Below are 12,277 nucleotides of genomic sequence, written 5' to 3' on the forward strand. Positions count from 1 at the left end.
AACAGGGGTTAAGGTTGAAAAGGTATATTCGTGAAATATTAGTTTCAGAAGGTGACCTCAAGATGAGTTGGTCTAACCTAATTTGGTAAATGAAGACAATGAGGAGCACAATTGTTCAGTGCCCAGTGCACTGCTCAGATTGTCTCAAATTCCATTTTGCCTTTTCAGAGTGTGCTGTCTATGTGTCATACTCCAGGGAGCCCTAATCACATTGTCATGTGTTCACATTTGATTTGGTAAAAAATGGTCATTACTGAAGGTTTTTGAGGAGAGAAGTAACATGATCAGAGTCACGCTTAGGAAGCTTCCTCTGACAGCTCTCTGGAAGATGGATTAGAGCGGAGAGAGACTGAAGGATGGGAAATGAGTCACGATCTGATTTAACAGCCCAGAAGAGTAATAAGAGTCTACACTATAATGATGACAACAGTAATAAGGAGGAGGAGATGGGGAAGTATGCGCGCGCGCGCGCACACACACACACACACACACACATACACACATTTTTCTTAGGGCAGAATGGCTGGATTTTTTTTCTAACTTCATCTGGGATACAGGAGTGAAGGACAACTGGACATTAACTTGGAAGTTTGGAGTCATGATAATTTAGAGTAAGGCAACATTATTAACAGAAATAGACTAATCCACTGGCCTAATAAGAATTATGTGTGCATGTGCACACACATACACAGACACAAAATCACTAAGAAAAGCTTTATTTCTATGAGGAAAGCATCTCTCAAAGACCTGGATCAACTAGATGGGCTAGAAACTGTGCTATGAAAACAATTCCTCTGGAACAATCGCCCCAGAGAGCCAGCTGTGTGGTCAAACTCTCTTGCTCTCCCCACTCCCCACAGGGCATAGTATATGACAAAAGAAATAAGTAAAAAAAGAACCTAGGATATATTCAAATATGCTAGATTGTAATTATTTTAAAAATAGAACTGAAAGAAACACCATTGCCTAACTCTATACCTATATTCATATATATATTGGGAAGCCATAATTATATATAAGTTTATATATATATTTTTATGTAAAATAATGGGTTTGACTAATTGGTCTGTAGGATGAAAAACCTTGTTCTAGAATTCATGTATTCTGACTGACTCTCAGGTCAGTTTTCTTTCTATTGAGGCTTTAAGGATTTTGGCTAGAAATATATCAAAGGCAAAAACTGTGAAGAAAAATTATATGAAAATTTAAAACCACATGAAAGGTCTAAAATAGGATTGAACAATTATGTAAACTATTACATTTTAGCCACTTATGAGCCAATTTCTTAAGGTACATTCGGAAACACGTAACCCTTCTTTTCTATAGTTCAAGCAACTACTTTCATCCACTCATTCCAGTAGCCCCTAGTTATTTTTCCTAATTTTTTTATTCTCTCCTAATTGAAAAGGGTGAAAATAAGGTACCGCTATAGTTAAATCAGCTGTGTGTTCTCCCCATGAACCTGAACTGGGAGACTAACATTTACAAAAGGTTGGTTTTGCAGTAAGGCTTTCCGGGTTCTAGCAGTATGAACTTAGGCAAGTTACTTGACTCTCCTTGCCTTATTTTCTTCAACTATTAAATTGATATGATAATAATAAGACCATTGCGATGTGCACTGTCTGGGGAGTGGTCACACTTGAAGCTCAGACTCCAGGGGGATGGGGGGGCATGGGCAATATATATAGGTTGAACTTTTGTACCCCCATCATAAGCTGAAATAAAAAAAAAAGACTAAAGTGAGTAACAGACATAAAGCATTTAGAAGAATATCTGACATATAATAAGTGTTCATTATTTTCCTCAAAGTTACCAAGCGTTCTGACTTGAGCAAAGCATTACTCTCCCCTCATAGTGGTCTATGAAGTATTTATAGCTTTATGTATTATATAGTTTCTTCATGAAAACTTTTACCACTTTGATGCCCAATATTTGATCATTTTCCTGCAAAAAAAGTGCAAACAAGTACACACAGGTGCACACAAGAGAGGATAAATCCACATTTTGTCATGAATACTTATCTTTCTTTTCAAAGCTTTGTAAATGACTGATTGAGGAAGCAGTGTCAATTGAATGTATCCCAAATGAATGCTGCTGCACATTGGTATAATTGATGGTATATATCAGTAAATATACTTGACATGTTTTCTCATTTTTTTTTCTCTTTATTTCCTCGGACTTTTGAGCCCAGATAATCGAGACTTGAGCAAATATTCACTATTCCACATTATACTAAGACATGGATGTCTGATGTAATTCTAAGAAGAAGTGGAGAGCTAGCCCTGTTCTGCAATTCTTAATCCAAATTCTGTACTGCATCAGGGCTGATGCTTCTTGTGTGACTTCCCAAGGATTTGTACATTAACATGTATTTAATGAGGACAGATCAGGATGTAAGGATGAACGAACATTTCCTCCCCTGAGGAATGCTGCAACAGTCTCCATTCACTATATATAATGTTATATATCCATCTAAGCCTGGCTGTAATTTAAATCTAATTCAATATAACTGAGACAAAAATGAGAAAAAAAATATGGTAGTTTAATGGTAGATTAATTGTATAGGGAAAACAAATTAGTAAATTATTTTATGTGTGCTCTTGTGTTCTTTGGGAAAAACTATGAACAATTAATTAATATGCAGACCTTGTGTTCTCTTTACCATAGGTAAGAAGTATAACCTTTGGCCAGAAATTATTGAAAATGATATAAAACATCAAACATAAAATTGAGAAAAGTGAACTTTCTTGCTTCTGAATTAGGCCTATGGAGTCCCAAAGGCAGACATAGGTGGATTATTCTCCCTGATTTTCAAAATCAGTGTTTTGAGGAAGGGCTAATTATTATACAAAGGAGAGAAGAAATGGTGGTAGATGAGAAAAATAAACTACAAAGGTGGGGGAGGAGATTTACCAATAATTGCACATTTTAGAGGTAGATTTGGACAGAACTAAAATTTCTATGTATCTTGGCCTTGTGCAGCAGAGCGGTTTGGGTATTGGTAAAACATAGACATACCCACACAGACGTGCACACACACGCACACATGCACACAAGCATGCCTCACAAGGCCTCCCTATTTAAAACACGCACTCACACATACACAACAGTTAAACCGTACCTGTGTTTCCCTCTTTTGTCCTTCTTGGCACCTCTCCCTTCCTTTCTTTTTTCCTTCCTTCCTCCCATCCTCCCTTCTTTCCTTTTTCGTATTCAGGCTGGAAACTACTCTTTATTGAAAAACCTTCACAACTGCAGCCATTCCGCATGCATCAACTCAGCTCATTAGTTTCAGACCATCTGCTGCCCTCTTGTGGCCATACAATCCACCTACCTCTGCCCCAACTCCAAGCCCTTGATGGCTTTCCTTGGTTGAGACGTTTTTTTTCAGACTAAACTGACATCTCGAACTATAACTGACCTCCTTTTCACTGATCTATATTAAATCACTATCTTCTCCTACCATGTGGCTCTAACATATGTTAAAATTATGTCATGTTTGTAACCATGTCAAAGACAACATACTCCTATTTATCATGGGGTGATTATTATATCTTCTGCGGTTATTTGGAAATAATGCCTTTCACTTAACTCATGTGGAGTCTTGGATAAGTCATTTTATTAATATATTAATGTAGATAATGTTCTAATACAGAATGAGCCATCACTTACCATATAGTGAAATATATATGGTGGTAAAAATACTCTAAGAAAGCTATCAGGTAATGGTAAATTCTTGATCAAAAGATTTGATTCAAGTATATCTTCATATAATACTTATAATAATTACAAACAATAGTTTCAGGTGGAATTATTAATGTCTTTTTATAAATTTTAAAATTTGTTTTTCTAAGAGCTTCTAAATTTCAATACTAAGTATACGTGAACTAATACATTCATCTTTACAGTCATTACACTTGGTTTTATAGCTTTCTTTTCTATGTCAAGATTCCAATTATCTTTTCTAGCCAAAAGAACAAAGCCAAAGTTAAAGCAAGGATAAAAAATCCTTTTATTAAAGTTGACGCGCATGTCCCTGATATTCCTCATTGCACTGCTTTTTATTTTCAGCATCTCATTACCATTTTAAATTAAGAACAGATATTTAACTTATTCAATATAATGCTTTAATGGAAACTAAAGAGCTAATTCAGAGTAGCACCATATACTCAGCGACTCTGAATGCTCAGCAAAGCTGACAATTTCATTTAAGGGGAACATTTTTTTTTCTTTATTTGGGCTGTTGTTTAAATACTATATTTGGAAATTCAAATGTTTCTATTAAAATAATTCTTAATTCAGATATTCAAGAAGATGAAGAATAAAGAAACAGATTAAATGTTAAAGTCTGATGCTACTGGAGTGTTAATGTGTGAGACATTGTCACACTGGAACAGTCAAGAGGCAGGCCAACGTTGCGCTTAGAGCCCAGCAAAGAAGAACGCCAAATATTGTTTGAAAATAATTTTATATTTGATACCGTAAAAAAATCAAAGTCACTATGAGGAAAGTCAGAAACCCGTTGAAATTCCCAGTACTTATTTAGTGGTGTAGTGCTAGTCACCGTTTGAATTAAAAATACATTTAGGATCTCTAACAGTCCTAAACTGGCCCGTAGCATCACGAAACCAGACGATTAAATGGATTCTTTGCAGACAGAGAGTACAGAGTAATGATTAAATGAACACAATATGGACTGTTGAAAATATTTCTAAGCTTATGGCTATGATGTTTACTTAAGCATGAATCATTGATTATTGATCACTGAACACAACTCTTTACCAAGCATATAATAACTACCCTTTCTCTATAGTCCCTACTATTCTCATCTTTGGAAAGGGAAATATAATTGAGATAGTACCTGAACGTATAATTATTTAATATATACCTGGATAAGCCTAAATGTTCCTCTTCTTCAGAACTGAGTTAAGAGGGAAGATATTTCTCATCTGGAGTAAAATTTACCTATTCAGTTACCATTTTGAGCTCCCTTGTGACCACTCTTCTTTACTATCTGAACACAACCTAACCTGGAGGATAGAGCCAAAGGGGGTTGTCTTAGGTTGTTTTAGAAAAAATAACAACTGTCCTAATTACATGCTTTAAACACAGAGCATTCCTCTTTATTAATATAAATGTATTAATTCTAACCCTATGTATTCAAAAATGAAATTTTTCCCATCTGAAAGATGGTTAATATGTATATAGTATATACAATCTGTTCCTATTGTTTAAACAAAATAAACGTGAGTTATCTCTTCCTAAGAAGATCATATTAGTTTATTAATTTAGCATTCCATTTCACCAACTGAATTTAAATCCATCCCCAACCTAAAAGAGAATATTTTCTTTGCAAATATTTGTCTTTTAGAAACAAATAAACAAAAAGACTTTTTGTTGTTGTCCTTGTTAAGCAGAGGAAATTCTGGCCTACAAACTCCATTCTCGCAACAGGAATCCCCCAGTTCAAATATGCACGTTACGCAAAAAGAGTCAAGCTTTGTATTTGTAAAATGAGCTATAGATATTTTTCCCACTACAAAAAAAGATGTTCTTACTGCCTTTCCTCAGGGTTTCATGGGACAAGAAAACAAGCAATTAAAAAACAATCACATGTGTAAAGTAGCATGTTATATGAGTTGTCTCAAAGGCTAAGCAAGAAACTGTATCATTGAAAGTTGGAATGTGGTTGAATTATAAATTTAGAAAACTTCCTAACTCTTTGTATTGCTTTGTTTTTAAATTTATAAAATAACAAGGGCTCCCTCAACTTCGTTTCAAATTTAGTGTGATTATTTAAAAATAAAAAAATTAAACTGTGAATCAAAAATCCCTCAAATGCAATTTTTCAAAAATTGCCGTATTAGAGGATACTCTATGCTACAAATCAAAAAGACAATGTCTCTAAGGCAAGATTTTAAAAAATTAATTTGGATTAATTAGAAATATTTTCCAAAAATATTGCACATATGTTTATTATTCAGTATGCATTGGAGCTGAGCTATTATTATAAGATTTTTATTAATTATGGCATTTATTAACAATATCGTTATTTTTATGTTAAACTGATGATTTTTTTCTGTGAATGAACCATGCTTTGTTATCTGAAAGATTTAGCAGTAACTTTGCTATTGTAGGAAAACAAACAAGATCATATCCCTGATTTTCTCCCTTCTCCTTTTTCTTTCTTCCTCCTTTCCTCCCTGCCTCTCATCCTCATTCCTTCCTTTCTTTTCTCTTTTCTTTCTTTCTCTCATCCGTCTTTCTACTTTTCTTTTCCTTTCCTTTTCCTAACCCATGAAATGCCCATGTGCACGAGCCTGACGGATGCCTCATCCTGTGAATAAACTGGTGGTGTTGATCTACAGCTGTATGCAGACCACATCTTTCTTCCAAAGCTGTGAGGCACACATTTAAACTCAAATCTCAGAGACTGCAGCACCTAGATTGCAGTACAAATTGGTATGACCAACTAGACCCAGCAACCATCGATCTTCATTCTTCCTGCCACCCTGGAAACTGAAACCTTTTGTAGCAAGAGGTAACTAAAATTCTGAAGTCGACTTGCAATAAAGGGAAGCAGCAACTTTAAGATTGGACTGAAATATCTGACAGCTCTCTGAAACAAAACAAAAACAAAATGTACCCAGGTTTCAGTTACGCTCTATTTGGTTTCTTTTCTTGTAAAATAAGTGCTGGAATATAACTCATTAGACACCTTGTGGGCCGCCCCACAAAGATGTGGGCAGTTCAATTTAGAGTAAGTGGGAGGTGTATAATTCAGGGTTTACACTTGGTGATAAATCAGGCTTCAGCATTAGATTTTTGCCACATACTTCAAATAATCTTATTTCCCTAGCTGCTGGCTCAAATTTGAATTTAAACAAATATCTGAACAATACATGGGGGGGGAAAGTTTTTCAACAGTAATTTCCATTAATAATGAAACCTTGTTTGAAGAAGTAAAGTAAACAGAGAGAACTCGTTTCCCTGATTCATACCTTCAGTTTGGAGGTGGACAGGAAAATTGTGACCATATCCAGGAGGCTGAAGCCAGAAGATTACCTGTTTGGTCCATTCCCAGATGGTTATAAAGCATGTTTACCCTTGGAGACATGTTTAACTGTTGGTCAGAGAACGCACTTTTTTTTTTTTTTTTTTTGAGACAAAGTTTTGCTCTGTCACCTGGGCTAGAGTGCCATGGCATCAGCCTAGCTCACAGCAACCTCAAACTCCTGGGCTCAAGCAATCCTCCTGCCTCAGCCTCCTGAGTAGCTGGGACCACAGGCACATTAGTTCATTTTTTAATGCCCGGCTAATCTTTTCTTTTTTCTATTTTTAGTTGCCCTGCTAATTTCTTTCTAGTTTTAGTAGAGACAGGGTCTCGCTCTTGCTGATGCTGATCTGAAACTCCTTACCTCAAACCATCCTCCCGCCTTGGCCTCCTAGAATGCTAGGATTATAGGCGTGAGCCACCACGCTGGGCCGAGAGAATGTACTTTTAATAGAAAGGGCTTCAGCTGATTCTGTCTGCTCGATATCTAGTCACTTCTGCCTTGCCCATGGCCTTTCCTAGTGGAATTTGTGCTCAAAGAGGATGATCACACATCTCAAAGAGTACCTTGACGTAAGTCTATTAAATGGGTAGACAGGGTGTTGGAGGTGGTTGTGGATTGTCCTTCTATCAGAAAAATGTATACTAAAAACAAAGCATAAAAACAACAACAAAAAAGACAAAAACAAACACACAACAAAACCAAAAAAACTGGAGTATTTCTTATTAGAGAATCATCCCTTCTCCCCTGAAGATGATTAGGATGTTGTATAGTTTCCACAATTATCAAGATGAAGTTTACTGTTGAGCATCAATAAGCAAAATAAAACAGCAACATAGTGTTATTTGACAAGCATACTGACAAAGACTTACAAATGAACCACTAATTCATGCAATGCTAATAATGGTATGGTGGTACTAGCATTCTTAGTCACAGTTGATTTTAGTTGTAGTAAATTATTTGCAAAACACAGTAGAAGTTCTCCTACCTGAAAGAAACCCTCCTCTCCTTGGGATATAACTTTGCAAATGTCCTCAGGAAGAGATGGAATATATTTGCCTTCCTCTGAAATCTAGGCTGGCCTTGTGACTTGCTTTGACCAATAGAGTGTGGTGGAAGTGATTCTCGTACCAGATGTAAACATATGTGTGCATATAAAATCCCGGAGGCTTCCTCTCTCTTGTCTGCCCTTGGCTGTGGTGGAGAATCACCTGTCACTGCTGCTTCAGGTCACAAGTCATTACCTTCCCCAGAAATGGAATGTGTAATTAAATCCATTCTTATCCTTCCTATCTAGATTAAGAATACTGTTTTCTCCTAATCTTCTCCCAGAAAGACTGCTTTCTACTGCTTATTTCCAGGCACAGCTTATTTTTGAATGCACATTTTGCTGTCCTCTTCTCATTATCATTACTCTATGATGGTGTAACGGAATGAGCTCAGTTCCGTCCCCAAAGGCAAGTGTGGGATAGTCTGTACACCACTCTACTAAATGACTAGGGACTTGCTTTGATCTTATGAGTTATCCTGTGTGGAGTTGGGAGAGATTCCCCATGAAATTGTCATGATGGATAAAAAATAAAATTCTTGGCATTAGTAATTGTATTATTTTTTTAGCTCTTCAATAACAAATTACCATAAATTTGTGGTTCAAACAGATTTATTACGTAACTGCTCTATAGATAGAAGCATAACACAGATCTCACTGTGTTGGTTGGTTGTATTCCTTTCTGGAAGCTCTAGGGAAAATATGTTTCCTTGCCTTTTTCAGTTTCTGGAGGCTGCCTGCTTTCCTTGGCTTATGATTCCCTTTCTCTTTCTTCAAAACCAGCAACATTAGTCCTTCTTATGGGGCCATCTCTCTGACTCTTTATTCTAATTCTTACATCTACCTTTAAGGACTTTTGTGATTATTTTAAGCCTATTTGAGTAATCCAGTAAAATTTTCCCATTTTAAGGTCAGCTTGTGAGCAACTTTAATTCTTTTAGCAACCTTAATTTCACTTTCTATGTAACTTAATTTAGTCACAGGTGTTGGGGATTAATACTTAAATATCTCTGGGGAGCCCTTATCCTACATACTGTAGTAATGCAATGGTAGATTGTCTGGAACATTAGGTTCAGACTGCGCCATGTTCCCTTAGTGAGAAACCTAATGCAGGTTGGTCAGGTGCCTCAAAAATCTTGTCTAATATTTCTAGACAAATAAATGGTACCAATTGCAAGGTCCTTTTAGATCACTCATATAGCATTCCTGAATAGTAGTGACTTTCTAAATTCATTCTTCTGACTTGAGGTCCTGCTCTTCTATTCCACTACTTTTAGAACTTCTAGGCTCTCTATTGGATTGTATAAGAATGCTGAAACCCTTTGACAATCTCCATAGATCGCAAATAAGAATAAATCTGTGCCTAAATCCTTAGAAAAACTGTCTTTCTCTTTCTTGAAACCAGGGAGGGCGCTGTGTTTTGAAATCCAAAGCTCTGTGTGTCCACACCTGTAATGGATTGGACAGAACAGGCTGAATGACTTCTAAAACAGCAAAACAAACAAACAAGAAATAAGAAACAAATCAAATATAGTTTGACTAATCTCCTTTTAAGGGTCTTTCTTCTATTTATGACACATCTGTGGCATGTATTAGTCAGCTCAGGCTGTGAGGGAAAAAATACTACTTCCCCACCACTGGCTTTTAATGTTTAACAGAACTTGTGCAGATTTCTTTTGAACTTAGAGATATAGATCAAAGCAAGGAAGCTGAAGGAAATACAAAGCATAAAGGGTATTCTTAAGTAGCTCTTTTTGCATAGATGACCATAAGTCTTAAGACCAGTTTAAACTGTTTTAAGCTGCCTCAGGTGCCTTATAATGCCCTTTAGTTAATTGCAATGGTAAAGTCCCTGCCTAATGGGAAGTACTGCGCATACTTAACCTGTATGGTATGTAAACATACAGTGACGCTGACAGAGAGCTCTGTACTACTTGCCAAAAGGAATTTAAGACTATACCATGGGCAGGCAGTATGGATTTTACTCTCCAAAGGGCTCCTGCTGCTGTGCGGGAGTTAGTGCCTGGAGGATTCCTGTCTTGACTAGGAGTGAGAGCCCTGTGTAAACCTTTAATAAATTCATCTAACTCACAAACTGAACTTGTCTAAGTCATTTTCTGGTTTCTCAACACCATCTCAGTTTGGAGAGCGCTTTTTCTACACCGTCCCGGGATTTTCCCAAAACGGGCTGCCATAATAAAATACCATATTTTGATGGTTTAAACAAATGGAATTTATTTCTCACAGTTCTGGAGGTAAAGAGTCCAAGATCAAGGGGGAGGCTGATTAGGTTCACTGGTGAGGGCTTTCTACCTGGCTTGCAGGTGGCACCTTTTCACTGTGTTCTCACATGATACAGAAAATTCTATTATAGAAGACATAGCACTTTATTCTTACTGAAATAGACACTATGGATATGGATTTGCCAATCTGACACATAAACCTTCTCCCAAAATTACCAACCATAGACTTACAGAATGCCTTATCCCCCATCGTGCTATCCCACACAGCATTGCTTTTCAACAAGAAACACACATGGCAGCAAAAGCAGTGCGGCAGTGCACACATACTCATGGAATTCACTGGCCTTACCATGTTTCCCACCATCCTAAGGCAGCTGGTTTCACAGAGTAGTGGAATGGCTTTCTGAAGAATCAGTGATGGTGCCACCTATGTGGCAATACCTTGCAGGGCCGCTGCAAGGTTCTCCAGTAGGTTGTATATGCTCTTGAGCAACATCAAATGTATAGTGCTGTTTATCCTATATCCAGGAATCATAGGTCCAGGAATCTAGGGGTGGAAATGAGAGTGGCACCACTTGCCATCGCCACTAGTGACCCACTAGAAAATATTTTGGTTCTTGTTCCTATGACTTATACTCTGCTGGCCCAGAGGTCTTAGTTCCAGAGGGAGGAATGCTTTCACCAGGAGACATAACAATGATCCACTGAGCTGAAAGTTATGACTGCCACTTTGGACTCCTCATGCCTCTGAATCAGTAGGCAGAGCAGGGAGTGACTGTGCTGGCTGGGTTGATTGATTCTGACTACCAAGGGGGACCTGGACTGCCACTCCACAGTAGACGTAAGGCAAACTCTGTATGGATTATACGGGTCCCCTATGACATCTCTTAGTATTACCATTCCCTGTGATTAAGGTCAATAAGGTCAGTGGAAAACTAAGACAACCCAATCCCGTCAGGACTATTAATGTCTCAGATTCCTTGGGATTGAAGGTTTAAGTTACTTCACCAGGTATAGAACCTTGCCCAGCTGAGGTGCTTGCTGAAGATAAAGGGAATGAAGAATTCAAAGCATATGGTAATTACAAATACCAGTTACAACCATGTAATCGGTTGTAGAAATAAGGACTGTAATTTTCATAAATATTTGCTCCTTATTTTCTTATGAATATGTTTTGGTGTGTTTACATATATATAAAAGTCTTTGTTTTCTTTCCGCTTATTCCCTTATGTAACATAAGACATATTGACTTTATATAATAATATTTAAGTATTGTTCATTTTGCATCATAGCATGTTACATTGTAGGATATCAAAAAGAAAGGTGAACATCATTCAAGGACATTACCTCCTTTTCTGGGGAAGGCATTAGTGCCTTTTTAGTTGTATGCAATATGGTTATATCATCTTTGGTGAACTTATGACCCTGTTATTGTCTTTACTTGAAGATTAAGTATGGTTTAAGGAAATGTACATAGGTGCCAAGTTGACAAGGGTTGGACTTGTGATGGTTAATTTTCTGTGTCAACCTTACTGGGCCAGAGGTTGCCCAAATATTTAGTTAAACATTATTTCTGGGTATGTCTGTGAGGATGTTTCTGGATGAGATTAACTTTTGAATCAGTAGACTGAGTGAAGCATGTTACCCTTTCTAATGTGAGTAGGCATTGAAGGCCTGAATAAAATAAAAATAATCCTACTGGATTGGGTTTTCTTAATTTTCCATTGACCTTAATCACAGGGAATGGTAATACTAAGAGATGCCATAGGGGACCCCTGTAATCCATGCAGAGTTTGCCTTACGTCTACTGTGGAGTGGCAGTCCAGGTCCCCCTTGGTAGTCAAGATCAATCAACCCAGCCAGCACAGTCACTCCCTGCTTTGCCTACTGATTAAGAGGCATGAGGAGTCCAAAGTGGCAGTCATAACTTT

Source organism: Eulemur rufifrons, chromosome 2 (assembly GCF_041146395.1).
Source record: "Eulemur rufifrons isolate Redbay chromosome 2, OSU_ERuf_1, whole genome shotgun sequence".
NCBI classification, from domain to species: domain Eukaryota; kingdom Metazoa; phylum Chordata; class Mammalia; order Primates; family Lemuridae; genus Eulemur; species Eulemur rufifrons.